At 55.8% G+C, this 15,016-nt stretch overlaps 1 protein-coding gene across 1 annotated transcript in view; it reads right to left on the bottom strand.

Moving 5' to 3' along the window:
* PRKAG2 (protein kinase AMP-activated non-catalytic subunit gamma 2) overlaps window positions 1–15,016 on the bottom strand; it is a 172,055-nt gene that overhangs the window by 95,911 nt on the left and 61,128 nt on the right. The window lies entirely within an intron of this gene.

Genomic DNA, 15,016 nt, shown 5'->3' on the forward strand with positions numbered 1-15,016 from the left:
GACTAGTCCCCTCTCTGCGGCAGACGCCATGGCTGACACCCGACCTCTGCCTGTCACCCCACGCCGTGCACACCCCTGCGCAGCAGCGGGAGGCCCTCGCTGGGCCCCGAGGGTCACCGGACAGTGCCCTGCCCCCGTCAGACGGCCAGTCCACGTGCGTGGCCAGCCTCCAGCAACAACCCCCTTGGAGCCCAGGCGACCTCCAGGTTGCCAATTATATTAAAATGTTAAAACACTGTAAAGGCCCCAAACCCTCCTTATCCTCAAACCCGCCTGGGCATGGTGTTCTGTGCAGAGCTGGCCAGGGGGCTCCGTGCAGCTGGGAGCAGCCAGCAGAGCAGGGCCCGCTGCGGCCGTCGCCACACGTGGGGTGACAATCCTGCCACCTCTCTGAGCTTCCAGACCGTCCCCAAAGCACTTTCCTCAGCTGACGGGCAGGAAGACCAGCCGTGACTGTTCGACGTGAGAAATAAGAAGCAGCGGAGGCTCAGAGGAGGAGAATGACCTGGGCCAGGGCCCCTGGGAGGGAGGCCAGCGGACGAGGTGGCTTAGATCCTGGGTCTGCAGGGCCCCCATCAGGGATGCTGACAAAGGAAACGGAGACGCGTCGCCTGAGACTTCCCTCTGACACCCGTGAGCGCCCTGCGGCGGCACCTGGAAAGCACCGAGGTCTCCGGGAGGCCGCGGCCCAGCACACCCAGTTATGTAAGAGGGTGGCAGGGCCGAGCCCGGGCGACAACCCGCGTTAGCACTTTCTGTGCCAGCTGCCTCCTGCTGGTTGCAACATCCCGTGTCGTGTTTCATGGCAAGCTCTAAAGGTCACCGCGAGATCCCGGGTCACCTCTTCGGGGCCTTCCGAGTCCCGTCCCCAGAGCTGTTTATGAGGTGGTGGCCCCGGTGCATGCCACCCCGCCCTGACCCAGGCCCCCACATCCACCCTGGCGCCCACAGCCTCGCGGTTCCCCGGGCGCCAGAGCTGAGAGACTCTGTGGGTGACAGGAAGATGGCGTTTTTTGGCAAAGACAAACAGCTCAACCCGAAAGCTCATACAAGGGACACCTCTACCCAGGAACGAGAGGGGCCTCTTCATTTTTAGAATCCAGAGAAGTACAGAAAGAGGGAAAACCCAGGGCAGGAATTATTTTCAGCATGCCAAGTGTGGCACCCCCAAATTAGGAATTCCCAAAACATCTTTACCATCGGAAGGGTGCGCCACAGACCCCATGGAAGGGCTCAGCAGGGGCCCTGCAGTCCCTGGGGGCCTCCACGCCAGGCCAAGGTCTCCCAAAGGTGCCGGGGACAGGTGACAAGGAGCAGCCCTCAGGGCGAGCCCTGGACTCAAGGGCCACCAAGCAAATGGCTTGTGCAGGTTCCCGGGGTTCTAGAGGCCACGCGTCTGGATCCCTGCTTCTATCTTTCTCTAAATTAAGTCTTGGAAAGGCCAAGTGAGGCAGGAACATGCAAAGCCCCAGGGAAGCGTCCGTACCCCCATAACGCGCCTGCTCCGCAGAAAGCCAGAGCGGGGCCCACCTGGGCCCTCACCTCCCGGCAACCAAGCGCAGCTTCCGTCCCCGGATGCGGGGCTTCCCGAGGAGGACCCCCGCAGCTCCGGCACTGCCTCCATCTGGAAACCCCTGGCTGAGATGTGAGGCCTGAGCTGACCTTCACCTTGGACCTGCTTCTTCTGATGAATAAAATATAGCACAAAACATGATGGTAACTGTCCTGTTTAATACACATGGGTCAAGCCTCGCACCCCAGAGCAGTTCAGGCTCACTTCTCGGGCATGTTCCTCCCATAAAAGAGATCACAACTCAGCGCGAGCCCACTTCACAGGGGCTTGAAGCAAATCGCCTGACATAAAACAGCAAAGTCACCCTGCAGGCTGCAGAGCATTTGGTATGTGACACCATCGCCTGTCCAGAAGGACATCATGCGGGAAACCGCAGTGAAGCCTCAGCCACTGACGCTTGCTTGGCGGCGGCCCGGCCAGTGCCCGAGGCTCCGCATCTGGATGGCGCTGGGACCGGCAGCTCTGGCCTGGCCGGCCGGGCACCGGGATGTGCACTAGGAGCCCCATAGACGGGCGGTTCCAGATGCAGATGCCAGACCTGAGACGTCCGATGTTCACGGACAAAACCCTGCTCATCAGCCAAAGCTCAAGCTCAGGCAGTTTATTTCCTGAATGAGGAGCCGGGGGCCTGTCCGACTAACGACTCACTCTTTGTAACCACACACACAAGGGACCCCGGTTTTCTAGCAGCAGGTGGGGAGCAGCCCTGCTGGAGGCCGGAATGCTGACTACAGTGTCTCTGGCCCGGGGGTGGGGGGGGCGCGGCGGAGGGGGGCGGGAGTATAATGACTCAGGAAGAGGGTGTCAGAGGTCCTTCAGTCCTTGAACTTGGTCTTCAGACTTTAGAGCTGGCGGGATACGCTGATGGGGTTGTCACAGGGCAAGCTAGTTAGGACCCCAAAGCATCTACAAAGAGTGAAAGTCTTTTATATTGAGGACCTTCTGAATAAGAACACCACAAAGGGTCTAATGCAACCCACCCTTCAAAAGATTCACGTTTGGGTGCTCAGTGGCTTAAGTTTCAGACATCTAGAAAGTTCATGTAATGTGTCTGGCTCGTTTCCTCAGGCGAATAAAATATTAAAAAGATAACCAATAACTCGGATTGTTCGCTGACTCAGGGTGGCCTTATTCCAAATGAATCGAAGCTGCTAGACTCGCTGACACCCCCACCTCAATCTCTTCTCTGTTCAGGGCGCCCCTCTCAAGGCGGGTGACACAGTTCCTAAGGACATTGCCTCCTTTTGATTCCCGAAGCACAAACACACACACAGTATATAAGTAACACATCTGCTGCCCGCTTGTACAAATGGAGCACCTATTGATTAAAAATGCAAGGGAGTGAGTAGGAAAAACGCCTAAAAAGGCTCTCTTTATAAAAAGAAAAGGCTAATTTTTACAAAGAGGCTAGAAGGGAAACTGGGAAGATGTGGGGCCGTGAGTCCTCATCGTCCATCCTAAGTAGACAGCAGACAAGGTTTAACATGGATAAGCCATCAGAGAGTTGAATGTGTGTGTAATTTTAAAAGGTCCCCTTTGGGTTTTGGAGGCGCAGGGCAGGGGCCTGCTGCCTTTCCGAATGTGTCACTGCCGTGTTGTCTGGCTTCACCGGGCAGCGAGTGACAACAGGAGGGGACTGAGCAGTGCCCTTGTCCGTCAGCAGGGTCTCATTCTCTCGGGAGAGAGTCACTCCTCAGAGTCAATGAACTGGGGTCCCCAGGACCCACCTCCCCACCCCTGTCCTTCCTGTCGGGACATCTAAGTGTCTCTGTGAGCCCCTGCAAAGGAGCAACACACGGAGTTATTTTTGTCACCGAAACCTTGTCCATCAAAGGACACTATTGAGAGAATGAAAAGATAACCCGCAGAAAGGGAGACAATACTTGGAAATCACACGTCTGGTAAGTGTCTGGTATGTGGAATACGTAAGAAATTCCTACAACTCAGCGACAGAAAGATGACCCGATTAAGAAATGAATAGTCACTTCTCCATATACACATGGCCAACAAGTGAATGAAAAGATGCTCGGTGTCATTTGGGACCAGCGGATCAAAACCACAGTGAGAAAGCACTTCACACCCACTAGGACGGCCATGCTAATAGTTAGGAAAACTGTAAGTGTTGGTGAGGAGGTGGAGAGATTGGAACCCTAGGTATTTGCCCAAAAGAACTGCAAAGGGGGTTGCAAACAAATGCTTGTACATGAACGTTCAAGCAACACAACCCACAGCAGCCAAACGGCAGAAACGACCCCAATGCCCATCAACAGATGAATGGAGAAACAACATGTGGTATATCCATACAGCGGAATATTACTCAGCCATGAAAAGGGATGGAGTTCTGGTACACACTACACCATGGACGAACCTCCAAAAGAACAGGCTGAGTGGAAGAAGCCAGACACACAGTGTCCCATTTTGTAGGATTCCATTTATAGGACATGCCCAGAACAGACAAAGCCCTAGAGACAGAAAGGAGGTTCGTGTTGGCCAGGAGCTGGGTGTGCAGGCGGGGGTGGGGGTGCAGAGTGATGGCCGACGGGTATGAGGTTTCCGTTGGGGGTGATAAAAAGTTCTGGAACTACATGGAGGTGATAAGTGAACGTTCTTTCAAATGGTTAAAATGATAAATTGCATGTGATGTGTATTTTACCACAAAAAAGAAAGAACTATTACACCCCACGGATACTGGAGGAAAAGACGGGTGAATTCTGCTTAAGGGCCATTTTCACGTCTCTTGAGACCTGCCTATTTATGCGTTTTGCCATATTGGTTCACAGATACCATCTTTTTAGTTCTCACAGCTACCTAGTACCCCACTGTGTAGATGCACCTACCTTCTCTTTCTAAAACCTGACGACTGCCCTGCCTGGGAGCACATTTCCAGTGTCTGGTCAGAGGCCCTGTGGGCATTGACGCTGCAGCAGCAAGGAGCCCGGCCGGCCCCTGGATTTTACCTTCAAATACAACTGGTCACTACAAGTGACAAGGGCACTTCGGAGCCGTGGCTGATTCCAGGGCTGGACAGGACAAGATGGGGTGGGACCAGCCTGCTGGCCCGGCCTAGCACAACATGAGCATCAAAACACAGGCGTGACAAACTGAAACCCACCGAGGAAACCAGGAACGCACGAGTCTGTATGCAACACAAGGAGAACGGGGAGAGGCTTCCGTGGTAGAATTTCACCAATCCACGTAGAATGAACAACGAACTCAGAAAATCGCCTTTCGGCAGCCACCACATGAATAATTCAGGCACAAATAACTGAGCCCTGGCCAGGTGGCTCCATGGGTTGGAGCGTCATCCAGTGCACCAAAGGGTTGTGGGTTCGATCCCCAGTCAGGGCACATAAGCAGGTTCAATCCATAGTTGGGGAGCATACAGGAGGCAATCAATCAATGTTTCTCTCTCACATCGATGTCTCCTCTCTCTCTCTCTCTCTCTCTCTCTCTCTCTCTCTAGAAATCAATAAACATATCCTCAGGTGGGAATTAAAAAAAAAAGATTAACTGACTGATGCTGAAACTAGCAAGAGAAAGTTGGGTGAGAAATAAGGTATTCGGCCCTGGCCAGTGTGGCTCCGTGGGCTGGAGTGTCATCCAGTTAACTGAAAGGTCTCGGGTTCGATTCCTGATCAGGGCACCCGCCTGGGGTGAGGATTCAGTCCCTAGTCGGGGCGCATGCGGGAGGCAGCTGATCCCTGTTTCTCGCTGACATCAGTGTTCCTCTCCCTCTCTTTCCCTCCCTTCCTCTCTCTCTCAAATCAGTAAGCACGTCCTTGGGGGAAGATAAAACAATTTTTACAAGACGATATTTACACAATACCCAAGTCGAAGTCCATGAAATAGTTATTGCTCGCCAAGGGAAAGCAGTACCTTTCTTTGCGTGCGGAACTTGAATGTGACAGGCACCTCCCTGACCCAAGCCGTCAGCCGGCATCACTGGGAAGGGCTCGGGTCTATGACTGCGCCTGCTCTCCGCTGTGATCCCAGGACAGGACCCCAGGTGTGTGGCATTCCGGCCCCACCAGCAAACCCGAATCTAACTGGGAGGCAATGTCAAGCTAACCCAGACTGAAGGTCAGGCTGCGCAGTGACCGGCCTGTGTCATCTAGAAAAATGCTGAAAGCATGAAAGAAAGTGAGGGCCATTCAGGATTAAGAGAGACGGAGAAGGGAAGGAACAGCCGAGAGCAGGGCAGGGTCAGGGGCTGCTGCTTCCAAGAAAAGGAGGTGCAGAGACAGCTTGTGAAATGCGAATCAAGTCTGTAAATTCCCGGCTTCGATCAGGAAGCTGCAGGTAGGAGAACGTCCTAGGCTGGATGAGACCTGCCTGGGAGGACTCAGAAATAAAGGAACATCACGGCTGCAACTTTTTCGGGCTCATTTGGGTTTCAGAGTCACACACACAAATCTGTCCTGAGAGAGAGGCCATGAGCAAAGGGGGTAGAAGGTTAAAATTGGGGAAACTGGATGGAAGGTACGTGAGGATTCTTTGTACTGTGTTTGCCACTTTTCTGTACGTTTGAAATTGTCAAGATCAACTGTGGTTTTTAAAAAGGGCAAGACGCTTCGTTTGTCAGCGTCTCTGACGGTGCCCCGTGGCTCCTGGCGGGCACCTCTGCGTGACAGCCGCCAGAGGGCTCCCTCCCCGGGGACCGCACGAGTGCCAGGCCGCATAGCTCTGCAGAGTGCTGGCTGAACTTTTCAGGAAACTCAGATGCCACGCATACTTTTCCTTTCTTTGTGGGCAGGCAAGATGAGTCACGTTCTTCTGAAGTCTGTTCAGCCCGGGGAGTCAGACCTCACCAGCTGCCCGGATCCAGAAGGTTCCGGTCGTGGCTGGTCAGGGCAGGGCCCCAGGCCCCGGCTTCCGCTGAGCCAGGGCGACTCAGGGGGTGTCTGCGGAGGGCAGGGCATGCTCCCAGCTCAGAACCAGGCTGTGGAGCCCAGCCCAGCCGGGGAAGCTCTCACTTAGCCAGGCACAGGGTAGAAGCCACCTAAGTCTGGATTCTGGCAACATGTGGGGACAAACCCAGGGTCCCTGGTACAACTTCCCACGAGCAGGGCGAGTGTCTGTCCCCAGACCTAACTAGGGCCACCAGTGCTCAGGCCAGGCTTAGTCCTGCCTCATTCTTTCATTCATCGACTCCCTCCTTATTCATTCATTCATTCATTCGGCCACTCCCTCATTCATTCATTCATTCATTCACTCCTTCCTTATTCATCTGCTCATTCATTCATTCCTCTACTTCCATATTCATTCATTCATTCAGCCACTCCTTCCTTATTCATTCATTCATTCAATCGGCCACTTCCTCCTTATTCATTTATTCATTCACTCTTTCCCTCCTCATCCACTCATTCATTCATTCATGAATCTGCTCCTTCCTTCCTTCCTTCCTTCCTTCCTTCCATGGTTACTATGGCCTGGGGGCACCGGAGCAGAGGACTGAAGGGAAGAGCACCTGCTGACCTCAAGAAGAGCTGTGCGTTCCCCGCGTGGCAGACTCTGAGAAGGGAACTGATGTGCAGGACACGTGTTAGGAACGCTCTTGGGATCAGCATTCGAGACAAGGGAAGGAAGGAGGCAGGGTTAGGGCCCCTGGCTCTCTGCACCCTGGAAGTTCCCCGGGCGACGTGCGTCCAGCCACCCCGACCCCACCCTGCTGTTCGTGAGCACGCAGGGCGGCCCTTTCCTAAGGGCCCGCGTGAATCCGGCTGTGTGGGCTAAGGGCACTGGCTCTGAAAACAAACGGGAGCCGAACGGAACACAGAACGCAGGGCCCGGGGCAAACACTGTTTCGTCAGAAGTGGCCTCGAGCCACACGCGTGCTGGGTGACAACATAAGTCATACTTCATGCTGGGGCCTGCAGTCTCTCAGAAAGCCTTACACCGCTGCTGGGACTGGCTGTGCGTGTCCTTCCTGGTCGGTGGAGACGCCCTGAGTGCCCGGGCCTGTAGTCACCTTTTCCTTCTTGCCTGTCCTACAGACAGCGCGGCTGTGACCTGCAGCGGCCCTCGGCGTAATCAGAGTAGCTGGCCACCCTGGTCAGCGATTTTCAACACCGTTTTTCTGGTAGGACAAGGAGAATGTCCCAGTGCGCAGTGGGGCCAACTTCCGCCACTAGCGGTCACTGGGGGTGCACTGCAGCCACACAGATGCCCCTCCCCTTTTAAATCCTCACTCAAGGGTATGTTTGTTCATTTTTTAGAAAAAGAGGGAGGACAAGAGAGAGAGAGAGAGGGGAACGTCAATCAGCTGCCTCTCGTACACCCAACTGGGGACCGAACCTGCAACCTATGACAACACTCCAACCAACCGAGCCCTCTGGCCAGGGCTAGATGCCCCTTCTTGCTCAGTGGGGTCCAGCTAGCAAAATGCTGCGCCCCTCAGCCCCTGAGAGCCGTGGCCGCATGACCGTGGGGTTCTGGGATGAAAACTGATTCTGAAGAATGTCCGCCACATCCAGCTCTGATGCTAGAAACCCCTTCCCAGCTGAGAATGTGTCAACTACACCCCGAGTGTGCCGCCTTGAACGTGCCAGTACGCGACAGAGTCTGAATACCTTTGCCAGGCCTCCCTGGAAGTGGGCTCTGGTCTGAGAGCGGGGGGGGGTGGGGGGGACACACACACACACGCAGGCGTCGTGCCTCTCGGCCTGGGGCCCACAGAGGGAAGAGACAGAGGGAGCGCCAGGGCCCCCGTCACAGTGGGGTGTGACCAGCCCTCTCCTCGCAGGTTCCAGTCGCTGTGCTCTCCACCCAGACACACATGCACCTCCAGACGCACCCTTGGCCCAGACCCTGGGGCTCCTTCCAGGAAGGGAGCTCTGGCTGGCACCGGGGAGGACCCCAGAGAGCCTGGGGGAAGGAGAGGCAGGCACCTGAAACGTTAGACACGCGACCTTCCAAAAGACAGAAGGAACAGAAGCCCAGCACTGGGAACACGGACTGCACAGACACCTAAAGGGACAGTCACATTTCTGAGCCCAGTGGCTGGCTCAGGGCAGGTCCAGTCAGGTAAGGCCTTCTGGAGAAGGCAGGGCAGTGGGGGGTGGGGGTGGGGGGCAGGTCTCAACCATTGTGATTGATCTCCAGGTCACGCCGGTGGCCCCCCACATCCCTCTCCACCATCTCTCACGGCACGGTAGCCACACTAACCCCTCCGAGCGCAAGTCACTGCCTCAGGAACACCGGCCATGGCTCCCTGATCACTCAATAAAAACATGAAATCTGCCCCGGCTGCTGTGACTCAGTGGATTGAGCACCAGCCTGTGAACCAGAGGGTCACAGGTTTGATTCCCAGTCAGGGCACAGGCCTGGGTTGCGGGCCAGGTCCCCAGTTGGGGGCACATGAGAGGCAACCACACAGTGATGTTTCTCTCCCTCTCTTTCTCCCTCCCTTCCCCCCTCTCTGAAAACAAATAGATAAAACCTTGAAAACAAACAAACCCAGAATCCTGCCCTGGCCTGCAGGGCCCCACCCAGCTCCTGACCGCACCTGCCTGGGCTGCTGCCTGCAGGTGCACAGGTGTCCCTGCTCAGGCCCAGCCCCTCCCCCACATGCCCACTGGCAGCCACCTCTCAGCCCTGCTCAAATGCCCCCACATGACAGGCCTGCCTAAAGCAGCACTGCCCCCCACCCTTGCGACACACCTATTTCTCATCTCCTCCTCTCCCTAGAATGTCACCCCACAAGAGCAGGGACTCACTGGCTCGCTGCTGCATCTGGCGTCCCTGGCAACTCTGGACAAACGTATTCAGTGTGGGACGATGGGAAAGGCCTGGTCAGGCTGGTCAGGTGTGAGGTGGACATGTCTCCTCGGCGACATCAGCTTTGTCTGTCTGGGAGCTGCCTGTGAAGGCGAGCGTCCCAAGCTGGGAACACCTGGCAGAGACAGGGAGTCTAACCTCTGTCCCCGGGGCAGGCCCACCTGCGGCCGGCACCTGGCTCAGCAGTGGGGCTACGTCGCCCCCTAGTGATCACTTGGCCACGAAGCCAGAAAAAGCTCGAGGTTGGCCAATTCTGGCCAGGTGGTGCTCCCGGTCACCTGTAGGGGAGGCACCTGGTCTCTCCCAGCTTCTGGCGGTTGCTGGCACCCCTTGGGGTCCTCAGTTTGTAGATGCAGAGCTCTAATCAATACGTTTGTTGTCACGTGACCTTCTCCCTACATTGCCATCTTAAAAAAACACCAGCCCTGCGGAATCAGGCCCCCACCCTACTCTGGTTTGACTTTTATCTCAACTAATGACACCTGTGATGGCTTTGCTTCCAGATCAGGTCCCAATCAGAGACACCAGGGATCAGGACATCAACGTATCTTTTTTGAGGGGACACACTTAGACCCATCACTGTTACCGTAAGGATTAAGCGAGATCGTGTATTTTTATAACCCACGTAACAGTGCCTGAAGCGACTTCGTTACCTTGGCGAGTTCCCCCGTTAACCCTGGTCTGCGAACTTGACGGCCACTCCTGTATGACGCCTGCCTTCCAGACCCGCTCACCGGACGCTGACGGGGTCAGGGGCCTTCCTCACACTCGACAGTGGGTTTGAGCGTCTGTCGTGAGCAGGGCCCAGGGGGAGTAACCTACCTCCAGAAACTGTGATAAGCAGCCGTTTCAGGCTCAAGTTCATCCCCTTTTTCTGCGACACCCAGGATACTTGCCCTCACCAGTCTTCTGGGAAGGACGCAGAGACCCACCCTCATTCCTCACACAAGGGTGTGATGGGGCGGGGGGCGCAGGAGCACTGACTGCAGGTCTGAGCCTTTGCTCGTCCCTCGTCACCATGGCTACATAAGCACAGTCCCCGGGGCCAGCGCCCCTTCCTGCTGGAAGACGCTTGTGAAGGATGGATTCTGCAGTAAAACCACGCTAGGTGGGAAAGCGGGAGGGTGGTGTGCTGGCACGCGGCCATGGCCAAGGTCCCGTCCCAGAAGCCTGCCTCCTCATCGCAGGGGTCCCTTGCAGGGGTGCTCTCAATTCTCTTCCAAGTCACATTGCCTGGCCACAGCCCCGCTGCTCACTGGAAGGTACACGCCTGTCAGCAAGTATCCCACCGGGAGGCCGAGGGCCCTGCCGGAGAAGGCGCAGAGCGAGGTCCCTTTGCTGTGTCCCTGCTGAGACTCTGCTGGCCGCACACTGAGCCTCTGAGCCAACGCGATTCAGACGGAGAAGAAAGGGCCCGTGTTTCTCTAAGAGCCTGGCACGAAGGAGCGCGGGGCCGGAGTGTGCGAGGGAGGCCAGTGCTCGGCGCGCAGTGGGCGAGAAGACTGACCTGAATCCGTCAGCGCACAGCCACGGCCCGGAGGCCTCCGACCGCCCCCGTGGGACGTCCCACAACCCCACGTCCGGCAGACGCTGACCCCAGACAGTAAGCCCCGCGACAAGGGTGCCTCTGGTGCCAAGGCCGGAACCCATTCTGTCCCCCGGGGCCGGTGCTGGCCTTCCGGGCGGGTGAGTGTTCTGAGGAGCATCCCAGCGCAGACGGCCACGGAGGGGTGTGAGGATGAGGGACAGACGCTAGGACAGCCAACGCCTCGGCGCTGGGTTACGGCTCGTCCACGCGTTCACAAGCCAGGCCTCGACTCCTACAACCTTCGGGACACACGGCGGCCCGTCCCCCAGCTCCCCGCAGCCCTGCTTGGCTCTTGGGGGGCAAAGGGAAAGAATAAGGAAGAACCTTGGAGGAAGTTCACAGAGACCCCAGGCTCAGCAATGCGGCCCCCCCCCCACCCCCCAGGCTAGAAGGCGGGACGCAGCGCTCTGTGAAGGCCCGAGGCAGAGCTGGGTGCCAGTCTCTGAGATGGCAATGACAGGGGCGTGTGGGACGGCTGAGGGTTGGCGCATCTTCCCTCACCAGGCAGGCGGGGCTCCACGTCAACCTTCACAGCAGCTAAAGGGCAGGCAACGCCTGGTGACGGGCACGTTTCTTACGGAGCAAAAGCAGTGTAACTGTGGAGATGCCTTCTATTTCATTCGGCCAACAGGGTGGGGCCTGTCAGGACAGGCAGCTGGGCAGCTGGGCGCTGGGAATGGGCTTGTGTTCTCCAAACACAGCCACGCTCCTTGAAATGAGTCCTTCACCCCTGCCGACCCTGTTCCTCTGTCCTTCCCAGCACTGGAATGGGGCTTCCCGCTCAGCTCACCCTCCCGAACGCTCCTAATCCCCCAAACCCAATCCACCTGCTCGAGCCTCCCCTCCTTGGCCTGACACCCCATGAGACAGTCCCCTGCCCCTCCTAATATAAGTCCTTCCGCTCGCCTCTCCCCGGATCCATGTACGAAAGCGCTGCGAGTCAGGCCTGTGAGGTTCTGGGGACGGCGAGGAAGGCGTGTCAATCAACAGTTACATCACATTTATAAACATACGTTTGCATGCTTTATACAGAGGCCCACACCCCAAGGTTAAAACAGCCACCATGTCTGGGGGCATCGAAATATCGTTTAAGCTTTGTTCCCCATGAAGTTATTTTGGTACAAAAAATGACCAAGGAATCACCTCTGTGCTTTTCCCCCTCAATGGCCAGCTAGTTGCCCGATCATTGGCTTAACATCCCAGAAATCCACTCCTTCAGAGAGGAGTCGCTCCAGCTGGGTTACGTGTGGATTCGGGAGTTAGGCCACCTGAGTTCAAATCTTGGTTCTGCTACTTACTAGCTGTGTGGTCTTTGCTCAGTGACTTACCCTCTCTGTGCCTTTGTTTCCACTTTGACGGAAATGGTAAAAACACTACTTTACTGAGCTTTTGTGAAGATTTAAAAAAACCATCACATATAATGCAATTACAATGCACACGGTAAGCGTTTATAATTATTTGTGATTATCCAGTACACTAGGTTTAGAGTTATACTTATTGTCAATGATGAAGGAACAAACTTTAGTTATATGAAATTACATCCTTCTTGAACAACGGATCGGCTCCGGGGTCCTAGCTGGGCTAATCACACACCCTATAATGAGGAATGTGAGATGGTACCTGGAGAGACCCAAAGATGGAGTTCTCTGAACCCTGTGGAAAGATCCATGAATTCTTGCTGCCAAGGCTCCTAGGCCAGCCAGGCTCCTCCCCTTCCTGAATCCTAAGCAGTCAGCTCTTCTTTGAATTCTGTAAATAGCTCTGAATCCTACCACAGAATTGGCTTTCTTCTTTGTTTAAGTGGAATAAAAGTAAAAGGGATCTAAAATGAATTCAGAACTAAGGCTTACAAACGCACCCCATGATGCCCTGCGCACAGATTTGGTTCTAGATTTCTAGCAGGCCACGCCGACAGGGAACACCGGGCCGTTTCATGATGAGTGTCTGTTGAGGACGGAACATCCCCGGAGCTCAGAAGTCCTGGTGCCCAGACCAGACAGAGCCTTCCCCAGGGTCCGTGTGACAGACAGTCTCTCTACAGCACCCCCACAGTGGGCACGGTGGGTCACGGGCTGTTTCTCATCAAGACCTTCCTCACAGGCTGATGGCATTACTCTCAGGCTCAAGTTCGCGAAATCAGTTTCGGGGCAGCGGGGAGCCACCGACGGTCTGGGCCCCTCGATCCAGGAACAGAGCGAAGTTGAGGAAGAGCGGGAAGACTATGGACCCTCCACGCACACCGAGGCCATGCACAATTAAAGAATCAAGCGGCCAGGAGCCCGACGGTCCCCCCAGGGAAGCGGGGTACACTCCACCTGGACACAGGCCTGGACCTTCCCACATCATCCACAACAGGGCTGCGCAGGGCTGGTTTTCCATTTAGGGAAAGTCAAGGTCTTGGGCCCCCTGGTTCAAGGGCAACCGCACCGGCCGGAGTTCTGGGGCCAGGCCTTCCCTGGCCGAACCAATGCTTGTCAGTCATTCCAGAGCTTTCCGGAGCCCTGCTGACAGCTGCCTCCCCAGAAGGCAGGAAGGACCTTACCAAGTCACCCACACCTGAGCCAAAGCATCTTAGGAGACAGACCTTCGATCCTGGGTATTTTCTGGCCAAGGACACCGATGAGCCTTTTAAAACACCGAACAGAAAAGGGCAGCGTGGGCTGTTTCCCAGGGAGCGGGACGTCTGGCCCAGCTTCTCGACCCAACGCCCCAGCTGCGGGCTCCCGCAGACACCAGCCCCCATGCCTTCTCTGCCCCGTTCCATCTTCAGAAATGACCTGGTCTTCACGGGCCGGCCACCCGAGCCTGTGACGTGAACTGCAGATCAAGGCTTCTCCCGCATAACCTGTGCGCCGGGTGGAAGTGTCCTCCCCAAATCCGGGCCTTTCCAGGAACCCCAGAGCGTGACCTTATTTGGAACCAGGGTTGTTGCCAATGCAATGAATTAAGAAAGCTCACACGCTAGTGTGGGCCCTGAATCCAGCGGACTGTTGTCATTATAAGAAGAGGAGAGAGGCACAGACAGACCTGACAAGGGACACCACCATGTGACGAGAGGCAGACTGCAGGGACAGCTGGCAACGCCAGAAACTGAGAGAAAAGTGTGGGACAGACTCTTCCTGACTCTTCAGAGGGAACCCTGCCCTCCTCATATCTTCTTTTTTATTTTTAAATCCTAACCGGAGGACATGCTCATAGAGGGGACGGGACGGGGGAGAGAGGGAGAGAAACACCCATGTGAGAGAGAAACACTGACTGGCAGCGTCTCATACACGCCCCAACCGGGGACGAGCCTACGACCCAGGTATGTGTCCTGACTGGCAATGAAACCCATGACTCTGGTTTGCAGGACGAAGCTCCAACCAACTGAGCCACGCCAGCCAGGGCCCTGCTGACATTGTGGTGCATGGCTTCTGGCTTCCAGAGCCGTGAGGGAACACACTTCTGTTGTTCAAGCCCCCACGCTGGGTTACGTTGTCATGGCCGCCCCAGGAAACCTAGTTCTGTTGTTCCCAACACAGGCACGATGCCTCCTCTGAAGCGGCAGGACACCCTGGTGTCGGTCTGGTCTGCTGCCCCCGCCCCTGAGAGGTGGTACGTGACGGAATGTTGGGAATTTCAGGCTCCCTGTCCAGGAGGCCCGGAGGCTCCCTCGAGCTCAGAACATCATGCTACCAGGCTTCACACGTAGGGTTCCCAACTCCATGGGGATCACTTCTGTGACATTTGTGTGTTTACACTTCAGTCATCATGGGGGACAACTTCCGGGGTACTAGGAACAATACCCCACACCACGGAAGAATAAAAAATTAAAAAGAGCCCTGGCTGGGTGGCGCAGTGGGTGGGACCGTCGTCCTGTACACCAAGAGGTTGCAGGTTCGATCCCCGGTCATGCAAAAGGCAACTGATCAACGTTTCTCTTTCTCTCTCTCCCGCCCTCCCTTCCTGTCTCTCTAAAAATCAATAAACATACTCTGGTGAGGATTAAAAAAAAAGAAAGAAAAGGTAAGAAAGAAGAGAGACAGCCGCCTTCTCCTTGTAAATCGTGGGGATCAGAACTGCACTTGGCCTGGCCCCCG

The sequence above is a fragment of the Furipterus horrens genome, unplaced genomic scaffold, assembly GCF_987537825.1.
Source record: "Furipterus horrens unplaced genomic scaffold, mFurHor1.1.pri manual_scaffold_9, whole genome shotgun sequence".
In the NCBI taxonomy this organism is placed as follows: Eukaryota; Metazoa; Chordata; class Mammalia; order Chiroptera; family Furipteridae; genus Furipterus; species Furipterus horrens.